This window comes from Pelodiscus sinensis, chromosome 6, assembly GCF_049634645.1.
Source record: "Pelodiscus sinensis isolate JC-2024 chromosome 6, ASM4963464v1, whole genome shotgun sequence".
Classification (NCBI taxonomy): Eukaryota; Metazoa; Chordata; order Testudines; family Trionychidae; genus Pelodiscus; species Pelodiscus sinensis.
In genome coordinates, this window is record NC_134716.1 from 103,967,192 (window position 1) to 103,993,130 (window position 25,939).

General features: G+C 41.5%; 1 protein-coding gene across 4 annotated transcripts in view; it reads left to right on the forward strand.

The window, feature by feature from the left end:
• FYB1 (FYN binding protein 1) overlaps positions 1–25,939 on the forward strand; it is a 119,450-nt gene that overhangs the window by 45,146 nt on the left and 48,365 nt on the right. The window lies entirely within an intron of this gene.

Consider the following 25,939-nt stretch of genomic DNA (forward strand, 5'->3'; position numbering starts at 1 on the left):
TTCTCCTAACTAATATCCGGTGGAGAAGGGGTGTCTTTAAAAGGTGTATTTGTTTCTGAAAAATGCTTAGATGTGATTATAATTAGAATCAACTATTTCAAGTCTTTCTACTACAAGGTTTTTATTTTCTGTTTCCTTAAACTGAGGTGTTCATGTCTAATGTCGTTATTCACAAAGCAATTTCCTGGGTGGAGATGGGTAGCTACAGGTGCTGTATAGACTGTGGTTTGTAATTCTAAATGCCCAAGTTTTGAGTGGTCTCTCAGTGAGTCTGGGAGAGCCTTTTTAAAGTGTGTCTGTGAAGATGGGCCCTACGCAAAACCTCAGAATCAAGTGTCCTCTAAATATGGAGCTGTTTGAAACTCAGATCCTGGTCAGAATCTAGATTTCACAAAGACCTTCTGGGCTAGCTCATCTGCTCGTGTAAACTGTTGCAGAATTACTCGGCTCAATAGAGCTATGCTGATTTATATCAGTTAAGAAGCCAGCTCACTTTTTTTTATGAAGAAGCAAGACCTTTGGTGATTGTAATCCCTATCTGAATGTTGAGGTTTGTGACCATCTATATATACATAAATATGGAGACTGCTTTATACATGGGGCTTCTTCAAATGCACCTGCCTGTCACTGTCTGAAATTCAAAATTCTGTGCATGCAATTGTCTTATGTAAAATAAGTAAAGTTAGCCCTGATTGTTCAAGGAGCTCTGCCTAGATAGACCCCCTTCCCTCTCAAAGGAGCAAATGCAGTACCTGGGCAGGTGGATATAAGTTACTCCTTACACAGTTGCTGATTTTGCACACTGAAACAGGTGCCTGCATTGCTGCAGACTGGATTTTCTCAGACTTTTTGAAAAATATGTCACTGAAAATCTAAGATCAAACATGAGTCAATCAAAACATGAATACCTAAAAATTAGACTCCCGTGTCCATATTAGATCCCACCCCAAAGCAAAAGTCATCAGATTTTCTAACGTGTTCAACACCTTTAATGTTGACTGAAATCACCCAAGTTTGAAACTGCTGGTTTAATGTCTCTTTCCATAGAGTAACTGTAAGCATGTTCAAGCAATTTTAACTATTCCTGTGCATCTTAGTGTTGATGTTGCTCCTAAAGCCATAGCTCTGGAGTCAGACACAATCTCCACTTTTGTTTTTAAAATAGAAAATGTCTCTCCCTCCTGGTTGAAGAGAGAAGCTGGAAAACTTGACCCAAGTGTACTCTGAGGGATTAGGAAAGTACATTTTTAAACACCCTAATGTTATTTTTTTAAATATGAATTTTTAATACAGTCTCATGATCTTTCTGGTCTGGTTTCATGATTTTTGAATGCTTGTTGTTGGTAATATGGGCACAATAATATTTGGTCTATGTCAGATAAATAATTACAATAATACTTTGAATGTCTCTAGCATTGTTTGTCTGAAGACCTCAACTTATTTCACAAATGCTTAAAGCTCCATGAGATATGGTTAAATTGTGTGTGCGTAAGACATTTTTACACTAGTGGTTTGCACTGATGTAGCTACATGAATCTAGTTATGCTGGTGCAAAAGGGTTCATTGTAGATGCTGTCTAAAAGGCCCAGTGCCTTTACTCCTTTCTTATTTAGAACATTGTTGTTGGTAATATGGGCACAATAATATTCGGGCTATGTCAGATAAATAATTACAATAATACTTTGAATGCCTCTAGCATTGTTTGGCTGAAGACCTCAACTTATTTCACAAATGCTTAAAGCTCCATGAGATATGGTTAAATTGCGTGAGCGTAAGACATTTTTTACACTAATGGTTTGCACTGATGTAGCTACATGAATCTAGTTATGCTGGTGCACTGATGTAGCTACATGAATCTAGTTATGTAGATGCTGTCTTAAAGGCCCAGTGCCTTTTCTCCTTTCTTATTTAGAACATTGCATTTCATGCTTTTCCTTTTAGCTACTTGTTGCTGAATATATTGCTGAATGGACATAAGCAGCTCTATGTTACTGAATGTACATAAACAACATCTTATGCCCACAGAGGAAAACTGGAGAAAAAATAGTTCGGAGTGGTGTGGTGTCTTTCACTGAGGATAAAAGCAAGGCTATGAAAACAGAGTATGGGTGCAACATTGTATTCTCTATTAATTCCTCCAGTACTGAGATAGTGGCTGAACATGGCTAATTAAAGTGCACAGTATTATCAGCAGCAACATTCTGGTTTTCCTGTGTAACTATATTTTGAAATGTATTCATGAATTCATACAGGGGCCAAATGCTTATCTGGCGTAAATCATGGTAGCACCATTGACTTCAGTAGAGCTATGTTCATTTACAGGATCTGAGGATCTGGACTGTTGTTTTTAGAGTATTTGTCAGTATCATGCAACTTATTATGATGACAGCACAGAAGTGAACAGAACATGTTTTAAGTTAGTGACACCATAACTGTGAAATTCACTTACAGTGAATTCAAAAGCAACAGCAGTACTGCTCAAAAACATTACGAATGGGGCCACAAAAAGATAAAGCGGTTTTTTAAAAAAATAATTCAGAGGGCTAGCTAACTTAGTCTGTACAGGATAAACTTAAAAAACAACAAAATAATATGGTAGCACTTTAAAGACTAACTTTAGTCTTTAAAGTTAGTCTTTAAAGTGCTACCATATGATTTGTTGGTTTTTAAGTTTAAAAATAATAATACTTAGGGTTTCACTGTATTTGTCTCCATTTTCTGAGCTGCTAGGGAACTGTCAAGTCATGTTTTCAAGCTTTCCTCTGAAACCACTGGGGCTAGAAACATATTTTTTTAACAAATGAAGTGGACTTACCCTTGGCTCCACATGGGTGTGAAGGTTTAGCCATGCAGAGAGCTTGCATGATCAGGGCCTTCCTTTGTAGACCCTTTGGTGAAGAATCCATGTGATTGTACTAGTGCTATCAAATGCCTCAAACATTCTGTGACAATAATAGTAATAGAAAACATGTTGAAGCAAAATTATTGGCTTTCAATAAGTGCCATTAATATCCATGTCTGTTGTTCAACATACCTTGTACTTGAGGATGGAAAGGTGTTTTCTTAGGTAGAGTAAATGAAAATAAGTTCTGGAAAAATTAGTTTTCAAGAGAACAAAGACCATTCACAGCTGTTGGAATTCTTGGAATAGTAGTTTTGCAGCAATGTTGTTATTTTTACTTTCTCTTTCCCATTGGCATCTTTTCTGCTCTGGGGAAAACCAGACAGTTAAACTTTTTTTTATAAATTATGGTCATTTCAAGAATCAACGTTCAGCTAGGAAGATGCCGCTGTTTATCAAGAAGTTCACTTTTCCCATTGCCTTACTTCTAATTTTGACCTAAAGAATAACAGTGAGGACTTACAGTATTTACTTCTGTGATTCTCAGTGCTGAGTAAGCAGAGAAGGAGCAAACTTATTTCGCTTTGGGTTTGCATGCAGGCAAACTATTATGGTAGTATCCACTGATACCATTCCCACTGAGAGCGAAATACAGTGCAGTCTATTATCAGTTCAGTCCTGAGTCACAGATACTGTAATGGCTTTCCAGATTCACATAATAGTAACCACAACAACAATAATTATTTGTGAGTGTCCAAAAGTGTACTAGCACCTCACAGAAACAAGCAAAAACAACACAGGCCTTGCTCCAGACAATTGACAGCTTAAGTCTTAAGTCTTGCAACTGATTACACAGAGGAAATCTTGCACCTGCAACACCATGTGGGTACAGATGTCCTCCCATGTGAAATCAGTCACAGGATAAGATTCTCAATACCTCAAAGAGCTTCCTTTTTTCCCACCCTAAATGAAGAGCATTTGTGTGTTTGAACGTTAGTTGCAAAACTAAAAGGCAATGAATATGAATTAGTTCAGAGCAAAGGCATTTAATGTACCTCTACTATGTCTCCTTTTAATTAAAAAAAAAAAAGATTTCACAGAGACAACTTTCTAAGCAAATCACCTGAGAAGAAGAGAGGGATAAAGGAAATATTACAGAAATTGTTCTAACCATGGTATTCAATTTCAGGGGGAAATAGATAACTAAACAGTGGCAATAATTTTTGGTAGATGCCCATTCGATATTGAGACGTCATTGTGCTAGGAGATGTACAAACACACACAAGGTAGTGTTTCTCAACTAGTGGTACAAGTACCCTTAGGGGTATTCAAGAGAAGTCTTGGGGGTACGTCAACACAACTGAAATTTGAAGAAAACTGAAGTTTTGTTTTAAGCTTTACAGTGCTTTATTATTTTTGTATTTTTTACACCTAAAAATGTCATCGCCCACCCGGCTACGATTAAGTTGTTTAAACAAATGTGTTGCAATGGTAGAAAAAAATTGTGTCTCTGAAAACTGCAGATACTGGAGGTACTTTTTTTTAAGGGGGTACTTTGTAAAAAAAAGTTTGAGAAACACTCGTCTAAGGGTATGTCAGCACATCAACTGGGAGGTGAGATTCCCAACTAGAGTGGAAAGATGTGTATTAGTTCTGCTTGAGCTAACACAATGCAAATATTCTTGAATCTGGACTTTCAATATTCCAGTCATCTGAAGAAGTGTGTTGTACCCACGAAAGCTCATGATACCACCTACATGTATTGTTAGTCTTTAAGGTGCTGCTAAACTATTCATTGTTTTTTTTAAGTTTTTACAATGAAAATAGCTATGTGGCAGCTCAGGCTAGCAGCCAAAGAACAGTCCCCAGTCGGGGGTGCAGAGGTGGGGGGCAACCCTGCGCTGTTGCCCATGCTATTATGGCAATAGTGCTGTTTTAGCATGCTCACTGAGCAGTACTAATATGAGTGCATCTACCCAAGCTCAGAATTACGCCCCTCAGCTGCAGTGTGGAACAGACCTTAAATTAATATAAAAGACAAAAAGTAGAAGTAGAGGAGAGAGGGAAGGCACAAAGAGGTGAAATCCTTTACCCAAGATCAGAGATTGGCAGATTAAATAATTAACAATTAAATAAGATAATCAAATAAAATGACACTACTTTCATAGTACATTGGAACAAAGGGAATGCTGTTCTGATGGACATGTAAGACAAAACAGTAACTACTGAAATAGCGACTTTACATAAAAATAGAACACCCTTGATTTGGTCAAATGTCTTAAAACTGATTTGTGAATATTTTTATGCATTAAACCACCAAGTTAGGTGCTCTGTTATTTTTTGAATAATTCATTATTTGTGAGTATTTGGTTAATGATTTGGTTAATGATAGTCATAAATATGTGAATCAATTTCACAAACTGAATTCAATGGAATAAACTTACCCATTTGCATGTAAATTTTCAGGATCATGACCTAAGGGATTACTGCAGGGTGTTTTGTTTGCTTAGTCGGTAGGTTTTGCTCTGGATACCTGACTTACAGAATGGGAAAAGATATAGATAGAACAGCACATGTAGTGTGTGTATATATATATATATATATATATATATACACACCATGTGCTGTTCTAACAAAAAGATAAGATAAGAAAAACAAGTTTAGCCTAAGACAGAAACATCAGTTTAAAAAGTAATTCAAGCTCAAAGAAAAAAACACCCATGTATTGTACCAGAGACAAAGCTGCACCATAGTTTTGTTTTTAGTATCTAATGGAAGAGACCACATCTGTCGTGCAGCATGCCACAAAATCTTGTTTGGCTGAGATGGTTCTCAGACCAATGGTGCTGTAGCAACAAGTGTTACAGAATGCCTTACTCTTGGTTATTTTGCTATTTCAGATTGATAAAATATCCTGACATAAATTTAAAAACATTCATGAAATATGCATGACTGACTGTGCCAGTCTGCCCTGCAGGGACTTGACCTAAGTGATCTGAAGGTCTTTTCCATCTCTAGATTCCATGATTTATTTTATTTTATTTTATTTTGTGTGTGGAAATAAAAATTAAGACTTGAGCCGAAATGTTTGCCTCCCAGATGTACTAATAAATTTAATGACTACATATGTAGTAGTGCTGTTACCACAGTCAGCTGAGTTACGTTTGGTTTAATTGAGAGAATTTGTCCTGTCATAATTGTGTGACTCCCAGTGGAAAGCAAGTAGTGGTTAACAAAGTGGGCTCTGTTAGTGAGTGAAAGAGCTATAAGCAATTAGAAAAGAAAGAGTGTGGACTTTTTCCCACATGCTATGCCATCAATTAGTTGCCATCAATCAATTGCAGGACTGAAGTATTACTTGCACGGTGGAGGGGATTGGCCATCCAGAGGCACCTGAAATCATCAAACTGGCAGTTGGAATTTGGGTGAGGGGTCACAAACTCATAGCTTTTTAGTTCCAAGCCTCCCCAAGTATGATTATATTGCCACACAAATGCACAACTTCAATATAACTGATGGTTAAAATGGAAATATTAAAGTGATGAGACCTGTGCTCTCAGGATAAATTTGATTCAGAATCAAATCCTGGAATAAAAGGTCGGGGGCATCTCTGATGCTAACACTATGGTGGTCACGCCAGTACATTTACATTAGTTCATGATAGGAAAAGCCAGGAGAAACTGCTTTACAGAAAAGATAAATTAATTATGTGCAATAAACAACCAATTTTTGCAATAGAAAAAAAATTGTGAATGTATTCAAGAGAGAGCCAAATGAATATTTTTAGCAAATCTGGGCCAGATTATCTGCTGATGTAAATTGTTTACTAGCTCTGTTGAATTTGACAGAGCTACACAAACTTACACCAACTGAGATCTGTCCCCAAATTGTTGTCCAACAGCACAGGATCAATATAATGTCTATTTAAAAAATCGTTAGAGATAGTGTTGACTTCCTCAGTTGTAGCAGAAGTGCTCTGAGTAGCTTTCATAAGCCAAATATTTGTGATGCAGAACAATTGAACTACTATTCTCCAAATCCTTTGTTTTTTGTTCATACCAGAGTGAGAACTCAATTCACAGTGACGATAGATCCCATAGTTAAGAGAACAGCCATATGAATTCTGTCTGAAAGATTTTTTTTAATTTTAGATTTAGGAAGAAAATATCCATGAGAGAGAACAGGATATGTCTTTGTTTAATCGTATTGATGAAATCCTGGCCCCACTGAAGTAGACAGGTTTGCCATGGATTTCATAGAGCCCGGGATTTCACCCTGTGCATCTGCCTTGTCTGACTGCTCTCTTTTCAACCAAAGATTGCTGAGACGTTTAAAGATTCATGACCAGCTAACTCTTCTACAGGTGTAAGATGGTAAAGCCACTGAAATCAGGAGAGTGACTGCAGTTTATACTAGTTAAGGATCTTTCCTGCAATGCTTAGTAAGCAACATCATTACAGGTTTGAGATAAAAACTTCCAGTTAGACAGGCAGATTAGGAAACCAGACAGGAGACTGATATATATATTTTAAAGGAGTAAATCTAATTAATTGTACACAAAGAAAATCTGCTGTAAAACAGTAAATTCCAGTAGTTCCCGTCAGAAGATTGTGTAAGATGCCACAGTTGTAAATATTTAAGAGGAAGCAAAAACACCACAAAGATTGCTACAATGCAGAAATGTTGCAAAGCTGTATTCATACACGTTGCAGTCTACAAATTGCTTCCTTTGTTTTGTGCTCTGCAATATTTTTTGGAAAAAAAGTTCTAATCTCAGAGAGAAAAAAATTGTGCATAAAAATGCAAAAAGGGCAGTCTGCAACTGTCGTACTCTGTCTATTGGTGATCCACTGTAGCTATGACTCTTCCCAGACATGGCTCCATATTCTTGTTTTTACTTTACTATTGAATAGATGGGATGCCCTTTCCCTTCCATACAAGTCAGTCATTGAGAAACAAAGCACAAGATAAAAGTTAGATAAATGAGCCCTAAATTATTACAATAGTATTGAGATATGAGGCTACAACTTTGTGTAAGTGCTAGGGCTCAATCCTGCAGTAGTGATTATATTAACTTACATTACATCAGTATAAATTATTCCTGAATTAGGACTGCAGGATTAGACCCAGTATAAACAGGTTGGCTACGTCTAGACTGGCATGATTTTCCGGAAATGCTTTTAACGGAAAAGTTTTCCATTAAAAGCATTTTTGGGAAAGCATGTCTAGATTGGCAGGACGCTTTTCCGCAAAAGCGACCGTGGCCAATCTAGACACACTTTTCCGCAAAAAATCCCCGATCGCCATTTTCGCGATCAGGGCTTTTTTGAGGAAAATAAATCTCTGCTGTCTACACTGGCCCTTTTGCGCAAAAGTTTTTCGGAAAAAGACTTTTGCCCAAACGGGAGCAGCATAGTATTTCCACAAAAACACTGACAATCTTACATGAGATCGTCAGTGCTTTTGAGGAAATTCAAACGGCCAGTGTAGACAGCTGGCAAGTGGCCAGTCTAGACACAGCCATTAAGTATAGCTGCCAATGCTTTTCAGTAGAGCTGAACAAATAAAAATCTACAAGGATATATTTGAATTTTGAAATTAAAGTTAAGTAGGCTTAAAAAATGGTGTTTAGCATGAGTTTTCTGAATCGGCTGATATGTACACCAACAAATGGACTATGAGTAGATCAGCATAAGTGGTGGAGTGGTAGTTGGATTACATTTATGTTAGGGACACAGTATTGAAAACATTTGTCAGGAGAAATAGTAGTGAAATTATAAGAACCGTAATTCTGAAAGGTCAGTAAGAATCAACAAACTAGAGTGAAAGTAATAGTAAAATCAAGGACTGAGCAGGTGTCTTAGGAATCAGTTATGCTTACCAAAAGGGATAGTTTTTCTTTTAATTGTGCTTATTATTGTCTGGGATCTTCTAGGCTGGGTCCATAGGAAATAACATTCATCACACAGATATACAAGTTCTGTTGAAAATCTAAATCTGCCACTGGTGTTATAAACTCCTGCATTATTGATACCCTTCCATAAGAAAATAATATGAACACAATTAATATTAACACAATTTTAAGCCAGTTAATAGAGCTTGAGAAGGATGCTGTGCATTTGTCAGATGTACTCCGTTTTAAACTCTTAAGTACATCTTTTTCCAAAAATCTTTTTTTGTAACTAGTTATAGCAATAGCTGTGATGTGAAACTCAAATCCTGGCCTCATAGACTTTGCCTATAACAGCGATATTTCTTCTTCTTTCTCCAGTAATGGGAAAATACCACAGACACAAGGAGAAAATTGTCCTTGACTTCTGATAATAGGACAAGAAGCAATGGGCTTAAATTGAAGCAAGCGAGATTTAGGTTGGACATCAGGAAAAGCTTCCTAATGATCAGGGCGGTTAAGTACTAGAATAAATTGTCTAGGGAAGTTGTGGAATCTCCATCAATAGAGATATTTAAGAGCAGGTTAGATAGATACCTATCAGGGGTAATCTAGCTGGTGCTTGGTGCTGCTGTGAGGGATGGGGACTGGACTTGATGACTTCTCAAGGTCCCTTCCAGTTCTAGTATTCTATGTATCTTGCACTGTAATGGCCAAATTTCAGCTGGCTTCAAATATGTCTCTATTTCTGTGTTCAAAAATGTGGGCCCTTTACTGTTTATGCATACAGACACACAAAATTGTAAAAAAATTAGCATAATGTGTATTATGTTAAACTCCAAAAGATTGCACAACCTCAATAGAGAGCAAGTAGCCAGAAGAAATTAACTTATTCATATAGACAATGCATACATGTTTTCAATTTAATTAATACAGCTTTTTCTTACTGTTTCAAGTTAATGTGACTATACTTAAAGTTTGAAGTTTGCTAAAGCACGGTGCTAAACGGGGGTCTATATTTCTATATATACTTTATCCTTCTAGTAAGGTTTAATAAACAATCCAATTTATTGCATACATAAAATTTACAGAAGATGTATAAGATTTCTATATAACACTAGGGCCAGCAAGTTTATATTTAGATGCCTAAAGTTAGGAAAATTCCAGGAAATGTAACAGCCATACAGCAAATGAAAAATTATTGCTAGGAAGCATCATTACAGAAGATGGAAGATTGGAGCCCCAATTCAGCAGCAAAACAGCAAGAGCAAAGAGACATTCTGGAAGAATAAACCTCCAGCGTGAGTAGGTACAAGTTTGAATATTAAATTCTGTTCTTAAAAAATTACATTTATCCTATATTAAAGATGGACAGCTGTGAAACACAGACACTCAGATAATCCATCATAAAGGAACTACAATCTTTCAAATTATGGTACTATGGAAGAATCAGCTGAAAACATTGCAGATAGACTATGTAACCAATTAAAAAATATTGAAGATTATTAGAACTCAGTATAGGCTAATTCAAGACCTGATGAAAAGAAAGATTGAAATTTAAGGGTACATTTAAAGGGTTCAGTGAGTGATAATGCATATTTGCAGGCACTAAAAGGGAAAGTTAATGGCTAAAGAATATGAGACCAAAAAGATCTTGGCTCGGTATTGGGTAGATGAAAATGGTTATTCCTCCAAAAAACAGATTAGCAGTGGATCATACGAATGGGCTGCCTACATTGCAAATCTCCAGTAATGGAGAGGCTACATGAAAAGAGAAAAGTTAGGTATCCGCAGAGCACTTACAGCTCCTTTTGGGTTCAGGTTAATTTTGAATTCTTTCCTGACAACTTTTCCAATAAAGAAAAGTATCCTTTCTACTTGAATAGCCTCTATTATTGTGGGAGTCTGATTCCTCCGTTATTCACCTATTTATCTCTATGTATGATTGTGGCCCAACTCACTATGTTTCCTGAGCACCTCCAAGTGCTTAACAATACAGATAATCATATCTCCTTTTCTTTCCTCTATAGGAGAATCAGCTTTTTTAGTTGATAGCATTTGTTAAAGTTGGTTGGGGCTGGGTGTATCTGAGTGGACGAGTGGCTTTTTGTTTGTGTAGGTGTTCGCATGCACATGTAAAGAACTTATTGAAGGAAATTGAATAAATGAGTTTTGCATTTTGTTCTGAAAGTAATAAAGTCCATGGTCATTTCTCTTTTTTGCAAGAGTTTGTTCCACAGCATATATCCATTTCCCAGGAAAGCTGTGTCTCCCACAGTCACAAGCCTCCTTAATGATGGATTGATTCATTGTTCCAGTCTAATAATCCTTAATCCAAATATGAGAGACAGTCATGCATAGGAGAAAGAGTTGATCTTTCTGGTAATTCCAAGCAATGTCATGGAGGCCTTCACATATCCGAACAGAGATGATGTACTGGAATCAGAATTCACTGGGGAACCAATCCAGAGAGTAGAGCCTTTGGGTGATGGAGTCTCAATGATCTGTCTGTGTTGCTAAATTGACATGCTGCTGCATTTCGTAGAAGGTAGAGTCTATTAAGAATATCTAGTTTCAGTCTTAGACATGAACTGCAGTGACCCAAGCTGGAGATTATAAATGCAAGTATCTGTCTGGCCTGCTCAGAATTCAAAAACTTACAGTGCAAGCCTCTGGTGAATAACAAATGTAAGTGAAAGTGTTTTGCTGTCATGACTATTGGGCCGTCCAATAGCACTGAGGAGTGAAAAAGGCCCCAAAGTCTGCTGAACAATTCAGCAATTGAGGGCAGATGTTTTTGACAGAGAAGGGTATTGCTTAAACATGTTTCTCTTCCTACCAGCAGCATCTCAGCCTTGCCTGGCTTTAGCTTAGTCCTACTGATCTTTATGCTGGTCTGATGGCAGCTAAACAATGAGAAGCCAGGAAAGCAGGGTGACAAAATGGAGTAGTCTGTGTTCTGCTCACTAGCTCTCCCTATAAGGGAGGGGATCCAGCCTTGTGGGACTGGTTGGTGTGATCTCTTGAAGTACAGGAAGGACCTTCGGTGTTCAGTCCCAGAGGAAAGAACTCAGCCATTTCAAGGCATTTCTGTTAATCCCTGCTGCAGTATTGCTAGTTAGTGGTGCTGAGAGGTGCTGCATGAGGGGTCTAGATGGACATCTCTTGTCTATAGCCAGGAGGTCTTTCACCAGAGCCAGATATGCTGACTTTGTACCCTTCTCTATCCTGAAGCCTGACTCAGAGGGTCCATTGCAATGTCCAGTCGCAGAAAGTGGCAGAGGCTGTTTTTGCAAACTGGTTTACTGACAAATTCAGACAGTAGTTTGCAGTCTCTAGTGCTGAGCCACAGTTGCTTTAGTACATGTCGTCCTACTATATGTTTTAGGGTGGGTAACAGATTACTATTCACTTCGGTAGAAGGGAGCCTTGCTACTCTCTTCCCATCTGGAAGGGCCAAGTCAGAGCCACAGGTGCTAGCTTTGAATTCTGTTCATAAGTCCATGGTTTCTTCTGAGAGCCTCCAAATATTCAATGATATTTCTTATCTACATTGGGCCTGGGCCAAAGCAATGTCCAGAGTTTGCCAGACAAATAATGCTCATTATTTTATTTTTACTGAAGGTTCAGCTCAGGACCATACATACAAAACCCCAGCAAAATATCACCACAGAAAAAACTGTTCCAAATAAAAATAAAAGCTCAATGCATACTCTGGGAAATGTATATTTACATGGAAATAATAAACACACATGGAAATTATAAACAAAAGATCATTTGGGGATAATTTCTGTCCTCCATTGTACAGACAGGGCTCCCAGGGGAGTTACTGTGACAGCACATTTTCAAAATCAGGTTCTGAGCACCTGCACTCAGAGAGCAGGACCCTTTAAGGATCCCAAGTTGGGCACCTGAAAATTTCAACATGAAAAATCACTAGTCTCTTTTGAATCCCCTCCCTGGGCTTAATTGCTAAATAAATATGACAGCAGCCAAAATAAAATAAAATAAGAAAAGGCTCAGTCATCTTGTGGTAAAGATAATAAGGGACTTATCAGTCAAACATTCTTATGCCTAACTTCCTATTCATGATCTGGAAAAATATTTATTCTACTATTACTATTTTTGTAAGTTGCAAATTTGTGACTATTCCTGTTTTTTTACAAACCTCTCTACTTTAAAGTGACGCTTTTTGGAACAATGATGCACCTTGTGTGCTGCTCTTGAATAGAAAATATGCAAAGAAGCATAATTTAATGCAAAGCCATGTGTTGTCTGGGACTACTTGTCTGAGTGAAGCTTTGCATAGCTCACCAGTAGATATCTTATAATTAATTGTAATTATTATACCATTTGTCTTCCATAGACTGTTGTTACTCTTACATGCCATATAAAAAGATCCACAGGTTTTTAAAACCGAATGATGCATGTTTTAGCCAAAGTACCTCCAGGTTGCTAATTTGGGAAACAGGGGACACACCAAATTGTCTTGTTAAAATAAATTCACACACCCCTTTTCCTTTCTGTACTGAATCAATGGTTTTATTAATAATTTATTTTAGATTATCAGCATCCTATTAAAACTTACATATTCTGTGTCTGAATAATTAAGATTTTGATTATTTTTATTAACAAAAATTATAAGATTTTGATTATTTTTATTAACAAAAATTATAGAAATAAACATTTGTGGTATGAAAGTTATCTGGCTAATATTTATAAATACTTCAATATCAGTCATTAAGAATCTATTTCAAGCTATCAGGAGTTGTGTCTAAGAGTTTGGAATTAATGAATTCTATCATAAATAAACACAAGGGGCCAGCTTCTGCTCTCCATTGCATTGCTAAAAAATTTCAATTTCAATTGACATCAATGAGAGCTGGCATATCCTTAACACTTCTTAATATCTTCCCACTTATTTAGATGTCAAAAGAGTTCAGTCCTGCAAATACATACTGAATAGCTTTATTCATCAGAATAGTCCCACTAAAGTTCAGGTACTTACTTGTAATAGAGATGTAGCCGTGTTAGCCTGGTCTTGCTGAAACAAAAGACAGGACTATGCAGCACTTTAAAGACTAACAAGATGGTTTATTAGGTGATGAGCTTTCATGGGCCAGACCCACTTCCTCAGATCAAATCTGAAGAAGTGGGTCTGGCCCATGAAAGTTCATCACCTAATAAGCCATCTTGTTAGTCTTTAAAGTGCTGCATAGTCCTGTCCTGTATTTACTTGTGTTACTAAACTTACTAATGTGCCAAGGGTAGTCGGGATTTCCCAGCAATATCAGACTCCAATTATGGATTTAAGTGTTGAATTTAAGCACTTAAGTTTGAACATGTTGCCCTTAAAACACTCTGTGTCTCTGTTTTTCCAGTGCTCAGAAACTAGAATGAGAATTGATGAGAGTTTGTAAAGCATTTTGAAAATTAAGGCATTATGTAGGAGCTAAGTATTTTAATAACTATGTGGTAGAAAGTGTTACTAATGTGAAGTTCTGCTTAAAAACTGAAGGTCAGATTCTCCAGTCTGCCATTTTGTTTGCAATCCTTGCATGGCACAAAATCAACTTAGAACAGCTAGAGATTTGTACTGAAGAATTCCCTGAGGCAGGGGCAATTGTTCTTGGTACAAGGTGGCAGAGGTAGCTCCATTATCTAACAGGAGTAGAAGGAAGTGGTGTTGAGAGGGGATGCAGCAGGATTGCACATGGGGTACAGGAGATGGGGAAGAAGAGTGTGTCAGAAAAGAATGGAGGGGAGGAATTGTTCTGTACAGTTCTCAAGTGGGATCAAGGCCCTCACATGTAACATTTCTGCACAGAAGGAAATATTTTTGAAAAGTTAGGGGCATACAAGAACTGGTGGCCATTAGTAAGACTTTTTTCAAACTTCACGTTAGTAGTCATTCCCAGTGTCCACAATAATTAGTATTTTTGTGCCTCTATCATGGTAGCACAAATGATAGCAGTGTGATACTTATCAAAAAGATTCCAGTTTCAGTAACACTATGAGCTTAGGTTATTTTGAGCAATTCTAAAGCAATATTAGAGGGAAACCAAGACTAATAGGTCTGTTGCTAAAGTAACATGCAAGATAGGGAAGCTGAGCTAAGAATGGTTTTCTGCAAAACGCGAATAAAGTAGGAAGTGGGTGCTCAGCTGTAACAAGTACTGTTGCAGCTTCTTTGTTTTACAGCCAGAGCATCAAGCAAACACTTTTTAAAACCCAAACAGTTCCCTGGGCTCTCAGATAGAAGTAGCTCAATGTGATTCCTTTTGCTTTTTCAAATGTTTCCTGCTAACACTAAAGAATCTTAAGAAATTTTCAAAATGTAATAAATATTTTTAAAAGATCTGGGAAAGTAGGTACTATTTTGAGATTGCAGATATTTTGTAATGATTATTAAAATTCAAAAAATTAGAATTGGCAAGATTGAATGTACTGTCCCTGCCAAAAAAAACCCCACAACAGTTAACTTTGTTTCTCCATGGTTGAAAGAGAAGAAGCATGAACAGTTTTGGATTCATGACAACTACCACTCATTTTCCCACTTGCATTTCTTTGCTACCTCATCAACAAGTCAGTGACAAGCTTCTGTGCATCTGTCTATCATCTTCTCTTGTTCTCATGATTGTAGTCTCTAGCTCTTCCCATGTATTCCTGGATAATACACTTGTTGTGTGTACATCTGAGGACATGAAAGAGTGTGACAATGGTCATAGTATAGCATTTGTGTCTATGGAAGGATAAAAAAATGAGGTTGAAGAACCAGTGGATTGAGGAGACATAATACAATGCACTAGATGAGGAGAGCTGTTTGAAATGTATTCATTTTTTTAAAAATGTCATTTCAAAATGCAAGACCTTTTGATCAGCCATTTAAATGGTTAAAAAGAAAAACAGAAAACAATTTTTGAGACTATGAGATAAAAATTGTCCCCCAGAAAATTTTGAACTCAACCAGTTCTGTGGTGAGTTGGCTGGTGTTTCGGCTGTGTGTCCACTTGTACTTGCTCAAAACTTTTGTCGTTCACGGGGGTTTAAACTCTCTCTCCTCCTTCCCCTCCCCCAACCTCCCCCCCTCCAGCCCTGCAAAACTACAAAGTTTTGCCATGGCAAGTGCAAATGTGAACACTGCTTTGTCAGCAGGAATGCTCTCCTGCCGAGAAAAGGAAACCCACTAGCTGGGGGTATTATTTTGTCCACAAAAGTACTGACAAACAGCATTCACACATGCTGACTTTTAGCAACAGAGCTGTGTCAACGCACCCTAGTTGCTTAAAGCTGTACAGTGTAGACATAACCAAAGATGCAGCTCATCTTCATATGACCTTTACACTAATCAAAGCAGACCGCATTCAGTACTGATGAGTAGTATTCCACATCTCACAAGATCAGGCCTTGAGGGCAGAAGGTTAAATGAATGTTTGATCAGGGTGTGCTTGGAGGTCTCCAATATGATGTTTAAAATGAAGAGACATTTTTTACTAGAACTTTAGGCAAGGCAATAAGATTTTGGAAAATAGTAACATTAAGATGAGGTTAGTGCTGCTAATATGGAGGCTTCTGAAATCATGAAGTACGCATAAAAGGCTAGCCTTGATAAGCAATATCTTTCACTGGATGGACTTTTGTTACTGAGAGAGATAAGCTGGCAAGCTACCCAGAGCTCTTCGGATATGAAGAGGTAACTAAGAGCTTCACAGCAAAACACAAGATAAACTGATAGTTTAGCATACGTGGTTCGCATATAATAACCAGGACCATTCCAGGTGAAGTCTAGGGTTGCCAGATGGTTTCAATAAAAATACCGGATACACTTGCCATTACATTAAAATCTACTTTACATCTTATTTAGAAAATACTGGACATTGATATTTTCTCAATTTGTTTTCCGAACAGAAAACTCAAATACTGGACTCTCCGGTTCAAAACTGGACACCTGGCAACCCTAGAAGTGACCGATTAACACCCCTTCAGTAAAAGGGGAAAAAGAGGTTATTGAGTTACAGATGTTGTAATAAGCTATAAATTCAGTGTCTTTATTTAGACCATGCTTTTTCATGTCTAGCAAAGTTATGAATTTAAGCTCCCAGGCTCATCTTTTGGAAGTGTGCAGGTTTCCTTTGAGGGTGAGGCCTGATAGGTCAGACATAGAGATTGCTTTGTGAAATGCTCAGCCACAGGGGGTATGGTGCCCTTATCTTTTATCATTTCCTGTGTGAGTTCATTCAAGAGCATAGAGATTGTCTGGCTTCACCCACGGAGTTGTTATTAGGGCACTTTAGTGCTTTGGAGGAGGTGTGATAAGCCTGTGTTGGACTCTATGGATCTTAAATATGTTGGGGGAGGTGTTGATCATGGTAACAGACATATCTGCCTGCAGGTTTTGCCTTTATTGTTCTTGCAGGGTCTGCTGCCACTTTGAGTTGGAGTTTCCTGGTCTGTGGGGTACTTGCATCCTTTGTTGAAAGCTTGCTGCTCTCACCAACAGAAATTGGATCAATAAAACATTACCTCGTCCACCTAATATCCTGGGACTGAGACGGCTACAACAACATGGGATATAATTTGACTGTGTCCTTTAGGCTATGCCCCTTCTTTGGCACCGCTGTGTGGGGTGCAGGAAACTAACACTTGGTATGGCAGGCCAGCTCTGTTGGCTGGTATATAATGGGCTGACCTATAGTCCTGTGCCTGCCCCTTTCAGGTGCCATGAATCATCTGTGGAGGAACAGGGATCGCATATCCCCTGCAGTCCCCAGGGTACACAGTAATAAGGTGTCACACATGCTGGTAAAGATTCGTTTTTATGTACTAGTCCTGGCCATCTGATATGGATCAGGGGTTACAGAAGGTCAGTGTCCATTGTTTGCAGTGGTTATTGTTACATAGGGAGCTGCAGTTTTGCTTGGCCTCTCTGTGCAAGCACTCCATGCAAACATGGAGTAAGAGCTGGTCACAATCTACGCCTGGAAGACACAGAAATTGGGAGCGGCATTTTGAATTGTTATAATTGTTTACATGATGTTGGGTGGTCTTGTTCTGGTAGGAAGTAGAGGACTTGGAGAGTTGTATACTGGTGTTCAGTTGCATTATAGGAGTTGTTGGAGACCTTTTAAAACAGCTAAGTAAATTATATTCATCTCCCCCTTAACCACCCCTCCAAGAGCCTATGTTAAAATAACATGAAAAGTTAAATTCTCTTACCTGTTATATCCATTAGGGCCCTTCCCTGGTACAATGTCGCTTATTCAGGTGGTATAAGTCAGAATAGCAATGCTAGATCTGGGATGCATAATTGGCTTCCTGTGCTCACCCTGAAGATGATTTTAACTGAGGGAAACTGAGCCCTAATGATCTTGACAGAGAATGGGGAAGAAAAGAAAAATCACAGTTAAAGGGTCTATAGCACTTATATTTCTAGGGAGTGGTCAAAAGATCCTCACTGAGGGTATGCTTAGACTACATGCCTCTGTCGCCAGAGGCATGTAAATTAGACTACACGACATAGTCAATGAAGCCGGGATTTAAATATCTCTGCCTTCATTAAGATAAAAATGGCCGCCACACTGTGCCAGCTCAGCTGATCATCGGCACAGCACGGCAGTCAAGGGACCTTTGTCGACCGTTCCCTTATGCCTCATGAAACAAGGTTTACAGGACCCTGAGTGTTATATGTTACATACCCTGAGTGTTATATGTTAAGGGAATCTTAATCATAGAATAACTTTCTTCTATCATTTTCTGTCGAGCATCCAATATCCTATGAGAAAGAGAACAGAAACAATAATGGAAAGTGACTGCTCCCCAGACGCTGATTGCTTAAATTCCTTAAAAACAAACTTGTTTTTGAATGTGAATGATGCGTAATGATCTGTCAAATATTTACACTCTGTGTGTGTGTGTGTGAGGTGTCCAGTAGCTGAAAGTGTTCAAATTGATAATTTTTTTGCAACATTTGTAAAAAATAGCTACCATGTTAACGGAAAGCAATCTAGCAGACTATGACTTTTTGAGATCACCTTCATCCATGAAAAACAGGTGTCCGTAATGTAAATGAAATCTTCTTTACTTTTATTTTACTGGTCACTTTTTATTTCTTCCTGATTCACAAAAACAAAAGTCCCATTGAAGTCAATGGAATTTAAGCACAGGTTTAAAATTAAGCACATGATTAAGTACTCTCAGGTATCAGATCCAGATTATTATTATTACAGAGCCTGCTTCTGAAAGCATACTTGCAATGAATAATACCTTCTTTCCTAAATCGTCCCACTGAAATCAGTTGAACTACTTGCATAGGAAAGAACCATCAGTGTCAATGTTACAGATTTAGGCCCTGGTGATTTGATTCAATGTAAGAATTAGGGTGAATCTACACTGCACCGTTTTTCCGGAATAATGGCCGTTATTCCAGAAAAACAATATTCGCATCCATACTGCAATTATGTTATTTCGACAGAAAGTCGAAATAACAGACGGCTTTTTCCGACAGCAGTAAATGTTATTCCATGACGAATAAGCCCTTTTCCGAAAAAGCTTTTTTGAAAGAGGGTGTGTGTGGACATGGAAAAGGGAGTTTTGTCAAAAAAAGAGGCCTCCAATAAATCCCACAGATGCCCTGCTGGCCATTCTGTCCACACTCATCACAACTCTACACTTCCTGTTCCCTGGCAGCTCTTAAAGCTGCAGACACAGAGGACAGGGCTTGTGGCAGGAAGCAGGCCCTCAGAGCCACCAGCCATAGCGCACCTCATATTGCCTGTTCCAGCCACAAGCCCCCTGAGATTCCCCTGCACATCCCAGGGAGCATGCACAGGGCTCCCAGGAGCCTGCCAGTAGCTGCAAGAGATGCGTGCTATCCTGGTCTGGGGCGGAGATTCTGGCCCTCCTGGAGGTATGGGCAATGAGGAGAACCTCCAGGATCTCCAATCCAGACAGCACAATGCTGACATCTATGGCTGGATGGGTGAGAGCCTGGCCGTGAAGGGCCATCCCAGGACCCTTGAGCAGATCCAGAGCAAAGTGAAGGAGTTCCGGCAGGCCTACACCAGGGCGAGGGAGTGCAGCTCGCACTCCAGGCAGGATCCCACTACTGCCCCTACTACGAAGCACCCTACTGCATCCTGGGGTGGTGCAGCCCCTTCCTCTCCCCTGGACTCAGGGTTGGAGATGCCCATCATCACCCACCCGGGGATCCCAGCCTAGGAGGAGGAGAAGGACGAGGAGGAGTGACCACCATCACCCTGGAGCAGGTACCACACAGCCTGGATGTGTCCTAGACATTCTCCGAGGCCAGAGAGGGATCATCAGGTGAGTACTCTTAATTTTTCACACACACAGGGTGGGGGTGGCAGATGCTGAGGGGATGTGGTGCGATCATCACTCGGCCTTCTCAACCTGGCCATCTCACTGCAGTGAATGCATGTGCTGGGCCAGTCCATGCCATGTAGCCCCAGGAGGCAGCATCGGAGCACCCCTCGGCCCCTGCTCACAGGCCCAAGGGAGGCCGCCCACACTTCTGCCCCCTGGAGGGGATGCCCTCCCACCACCAGCCACTGCTGAAAGGAGGCTGGGTACAAGGGCATGGACATGCGCACACACACAGACTCTGGAGTGCCGCACACGGGCATGCCTGCATGCTTGAGGCAGCACCCACTCCCAGGGACAACACTGCCAGGCGCAGGTGTGTGTGCAGCCGTGACGGAAGCCCAGGCAGCTTGAGGCCCCTCTCCTGGCCATTGGATCCCAGTGTGGCTGGCCACTTCCCTGGCCATATGGGATGGGGGGTGGGAGGATGGGAAGCATGATCCCCTGGGGACCTCTGGGCCCCTGTAAGGCAGGGCCTGCTCTCCAAGCCACACATGGCCTTGCTCCTGGGACATCACCTTCCTCTGACCCAGGAACTGTTGCTCTCAGCTCACAGATGAGGCAAGACTTCAGGGACAGTGTCTCCAGGGATGACTGACCACCTCTGTTTATTGTCCCCAGCTGGACCAGCTGTGACTGTGGGGAAATTGACAGCAGCAGAGCCAGCTGCCCAACCTCGGGGGAGCCACAGGTGCTGGAGGGTCCAGGAGGACTTTGAGGGAGCATGTCTTCATCTTCCAAGACATGCAGCAGACACTGGCCCAGAAGGTCCGGGGTGATGCACAGTGGTGGGCCCACATGTGGACTGAGTGGCTGCAGCAGGGACACAACACATGTGTGACCATCCAGGAGCTCCTTACCTACCCAGCAGCAGTCCAGTCCCTGCTCCTGCCCCAGTCCCTGCCCCCCTTCCCATGCCTAAGCCTGCTCCCCATCCCATGCCAGAGCCTGCTCCAGGCCCCCCTCCTGCCTATCCCTATATCCTCCCTGGATGCCTCTGAAGTTGCCGAGGTCCCCACACACGAGGTGGAGGAAGCACCTGAGCCACATGCCTCTCTCAGCCCCAGCCCTGAGCCTCTCCTCCCCCCTCCAAGTTTCTCAGCCCCTCCCCTCCTCTCCATTTCCAGGTTCTCAATCCCCTCCTCCCCAGTTACTTCTACCCCAAATAAATAAGCAAACAGTTCTTTTTTTCAGAACCAAACATTCTTTTCTACTATGTCGGCAGGGGAGACGGGTGGAGGGGGGAAGGGAGGTTTTGCTGTAGGAAAGGCAGAGAGGGGAAAGGCACAGGCCCCTAGTGATGAGGCCCTGGGAAAAGTTACTGGGGTTCTTGAGAGAAACTCTCCCTCGGGGCCTCCCGGATGCACACCCTCCCCTGTCCACGGCAGCTTGAAGGCCAATCCCTCCCGGCCAGCCTCTGCCCCCACCCCAGAAGGAAGGCCTCACCCTTCCTCTCCACAATTTTGTGGAGCACATAACATGCGGATATCACCTGGGGGATGTTCTGCTCCCCCACATCCAGGCATGTTAGGAGGTACCTGAACCACGCCTTCAAGCATCCAAAGATGCATTCGGCCTGCATGCAGGCCCTGGAGAGGCGGCCATTGAACTGGTCCTTGTTCAGGTCAAGGAGGCCGGTGTAGGGCTTCATCAGCCATGGATTAAGGGGTAGGCCACAATCCCCACAATGCACAGTGGTATTTCAACGTCCCCGATCCTAATGCTGTAGTTGGGGAAGAAAGTGCCAGCCTGTGGTAGACGCTGGAGATGTGGAAGACGTGGGCGCCATGCCCCTTCTCCGATCAGCTGACAAAAATGTTCGAAAACTGGCTAGTAGTCAACCAGGGCCTGCAGGACCATAAAAAAGTATCCTTTCCAATTAATGTACTAGGCTGCACGGTGGTCCGAGGCCCGGATGTGGATGTGTGTTCCATCAATAGCCCCCCTGCAGCTGGGGAAGCCCAGGGTGGCAAATCCGGCAACAATGGGGTCCAGGTCACCCAGGCAGATAACCCTGCACAGCAGAACGGTGTTTGTCACCACAGAAGGAGACAAACAAAGAAACAAAACAGAGAATCAAGTCCTTGTGAAGTCCCTGAGCCCTCCCCAACCTTACCTCCCACAAACACCCCATGAGCCAACCCCTATGAAGTCTGCCCCTCTGGCTATGAGGGCAGAACTGGAGAACTCCCTGAGGATGGGACTTCTCCCCATCACCACCACCACCCTAACCTCTGCACTCCAAGGCTCCCTTTTGCTATGGTCCCCCTTTCCAGTACTCTCCCCCTTCCAGGGACTGCAGTCCAAGAGCACCATACCTGCATGAGGGGGGCCCCGATGGTTGACTTCCCCATGCCAAACTGGTTGCCCATGGACTGGTAACTGTCGGATGTGGTGAACTTCCAGATGGTGATGGTGACCAGCTTCTCTAGGGGGATGACGGGTCGCATCTGGGTGTCTCATCTGAGGGCAGGGGCGAGCCAGGCGCACACAGCTCCAAGAATGTCTCCTTCCTCGTGCAAGTTTTGGAGCCACTGCTGGTCATTCCACGGCTCTATCACCAGCTGTGGTGTCCAGCCTCCTGAAGCGTCGCTCCACCCTGGGGTGCGGTTTCAAGGGCATCGCTCCCACACACTGGCAGAGGTTCTCAAAGATGAGCTCAGGATCGAGCTCATGCAGAGCCATGAAGGCAGCCTACAGAAACTGCAGCACAACGGCGTGGGGCCATCGCATGCCCAGAGGCAGCTCCAGCTCCATGGCAGGGAGTGCTGTGGTGTCCTGAAGCAGGGCAACCAGAACATGTGGAGAAGGAAATGCTTTGCTATTCCTTGGAGAGGTAGGCAAGCAAGCAGAAGAACCTGAGAAATGGCTGTCCAGGGGGTCCCTTTAAGCCAGCATCTCAGATAGCCTTAGACAGCAGCTCCAGGAAGCAACTGCTGACCTAATGCTCTGCCTGAACTGGTTCTGAGTGGCCTTAAATGTGAGATAGCATCCAATCAGTGTGGATGCTAACTTTCTAAATAGCACATCACTATTTTGTTGCACTTTTTGTGTGTAGACGCTCTATTTTAAAGTCAGATTTTCCCGAAGATATCTTCTGGAAAAGCTTATTCCAAAAGAAGCTTGCAGTGTAGACGTACCCTTAGATGAGTCCCAGGAGGTCTTGGCTATTATTGGCCATGCTCCAGGTATCTCTAAACCTCCATGCTGGGACTTGGATGACAGGATTGTTAGAAATTGTCCTGTTCTGTTCATTATCTCTGAAGCATTTGGAACTGGCTATTGTAAAAACAAACAGGACACTGGGCTAGATGGACTATTGCTCTGACCTGAAATACCCATTTTTATGTTCTTATGTACATAGGTTCTCTTATTTCACTTATCACCAGAGTGTCCTCTAATTTTTCCCACCCATGTGCAGAATTAGTTTTGTTACATGCACCAATGTGAAAGTGAGGTGTCACACATCACTTTCACATTGGTGCACATAACAAAATTCATATGATGGGGTGGGGGTGAGGCTGAGAGGTTCAAAGTGTGGGAGAGGGCTCAGGACTGAGACAGAGGGTTGGGATGCAGAGATATGAGGTCTCTGGCTATAGGTGTGAGCTTTAAGATGGGGCTGGAGATGAGAGGCTTATGTTTGGGGCAGAGGATTTGGATGCAGGGGTGTGAGGGCTTTAGCCGGGGTTGCGGCTTCTGGGGTTGGGTTCAGGATCAGGAATTTGGGGTGCAGGACAATACCTCAGGGCTACAGTGTGGAGGGAGGACCGCCCCCAGCTTTTCCTGCAGCAGCATCTTGGCTGGGAGGGAGAGGCACCTCTCCCCTCCATGGCATTCCGAAACAATGGACTGAAATGACCAGCTATGGGGGTGTATATTCCATCAAAGGTGATGGCATCATGGTTGCAGACTTTTCAAAGTATTATCCTCTACTCTCCAGCATCACCTGACCTGTGTCTTGCTTGGATTCAGTTTCAGCCAATTGTTCTTCATCCATGAGCTGGTCCTTTCCAAGCTCAGAGCCATCTTACCAGTAATGGAGTGGTCATCTGGGGTGAAGGATATATGTGGGGTGCTATTTATCATCTGCATGGTCCCAGGACTTGAAGTCCATATTCTCTGACCAGTTCTCCTAATGGCTGAATGTTAAAAAGGACTGGAGATAGAACTGGATCCTTGTGAGACTTCACAAGAGAGGGGGTCTAGTGGAGGAGGTGCAATTCACAAGTCTTGAGTTGGGACTTCTTTGGATATGTCCAGATGATATGTTCTTGATGAGTGAGAGTACTGACCAGGGGGATGCATGTGGGCTGGTGGGTCCTGACAGAGTGGGTTCATGCTGTTTGAGGAGGCTTCCAAATATGTGTGATCTTTTCTGTGAAGCAGGGTGATAATTCTTTGCAATGCTCGGTGCTTAGTTCTGATGCAGGTAGTAGGCATTCAGGGTTACTGAAGCAATTTATGCCCTGGGGTGGGATTGGCAGCTTCAGTGGAGCTAAAAGGAAAATTCTCTTGACCTATAATACAGCCTCAGCACAGGCTTTGAGAATTTTGTTATTCATCCTGTCTGATTTAGCTTACACCATCAGTGCTTGACTTTCCACCCCTTTGTCTAGATCTGGTGCAGGATGTCTGAAAGCCAAAGAGATCTATAATGGAGAGGAAGATGTGCCAGTGCTTGAGGCTGGTGCACAATGATAATGATTAACCAGGTCTTTGAATGCTGTTGGTTCACATGTGCAACCACTTCTCTCTGTGTTACCTGAGCATTCTCGGTTGACTCCAATTCCATCACTAATATAGCTCCTTTTCTTTCTATACATTAAGACTTGCAAAAACAGACAAATATGGAACTGAGGTTAATACCACAACATCCAATTAAAACAGAAAAGGGGCAATACTGAAACATTATTATGGTTTAATCTGCAATCACTGCGAACCTGATTCTGCCAGCACCATCTACACTGAGTGGTATTTTCCTACACAAATTATCCCATTAATGTTTGCACACAAGTGGATGACTACATAAGGTGCAACACAATAGCTAAAGAGACCTATGGAGAGGGAAAAAAATAAACATTTTAGTATGAATATAATTATTCGGTATTCGTTAAGTGCCAACGCTGCTTGTACAAATCATGACGCTTTTACAGCTCTTACTCTCAATGCTGAGCATGTAGGTCCAACAGAAGTCAATAAAGAAGTGGGGGGAGGAGGAGGAAAATGTGATTGTGTAATTAAAGACCGCACAAGAAGGCAGAATTAAGAATGTACAGGGTAAAGTAATGAAAATTCTGATATGGGATTCATGTAATAAATAAGTAAAGGAAAGGCTATAATTAATGCTAGTTAACGTGATTCTATGGAAGACAGGTCTTGTCAAACAAATTGATTTCATTCACTGATTATATTATAAGTTTGGTTGACAAAAGTAATTGCATAGATGTAATATAATTAAATGAGACTATTGTAAGGATCTGCTTTAATACTGCATGATAGTCTGATTAAAAAACTAGCACCATACAATATAAATAAAGCACCGGGGGAAAATATTGGTGTCACGGGGTGTGCTCCCCCACCTCTCCCTGGTCCTGGGGCAAGATACCCCTCTATGATATCAACCTCACTGTTTAGTGTCCCTTGCTCAGGGGAAATATGGCCCACCGGCCTGGTCCAAAAAGGTCTGCAGTCTCCCTCTGGAAGGCTTTCTGGCCTGGAGGCCTACACCTCTGGTAAGACTCCCCTGGCTATCAAGGAAGCAGGCATTGTGGGGGCAAGGAGGTAGGGGCCTCCCACTCCTCTGGGTCCCAACCCAGAGGCAGTGG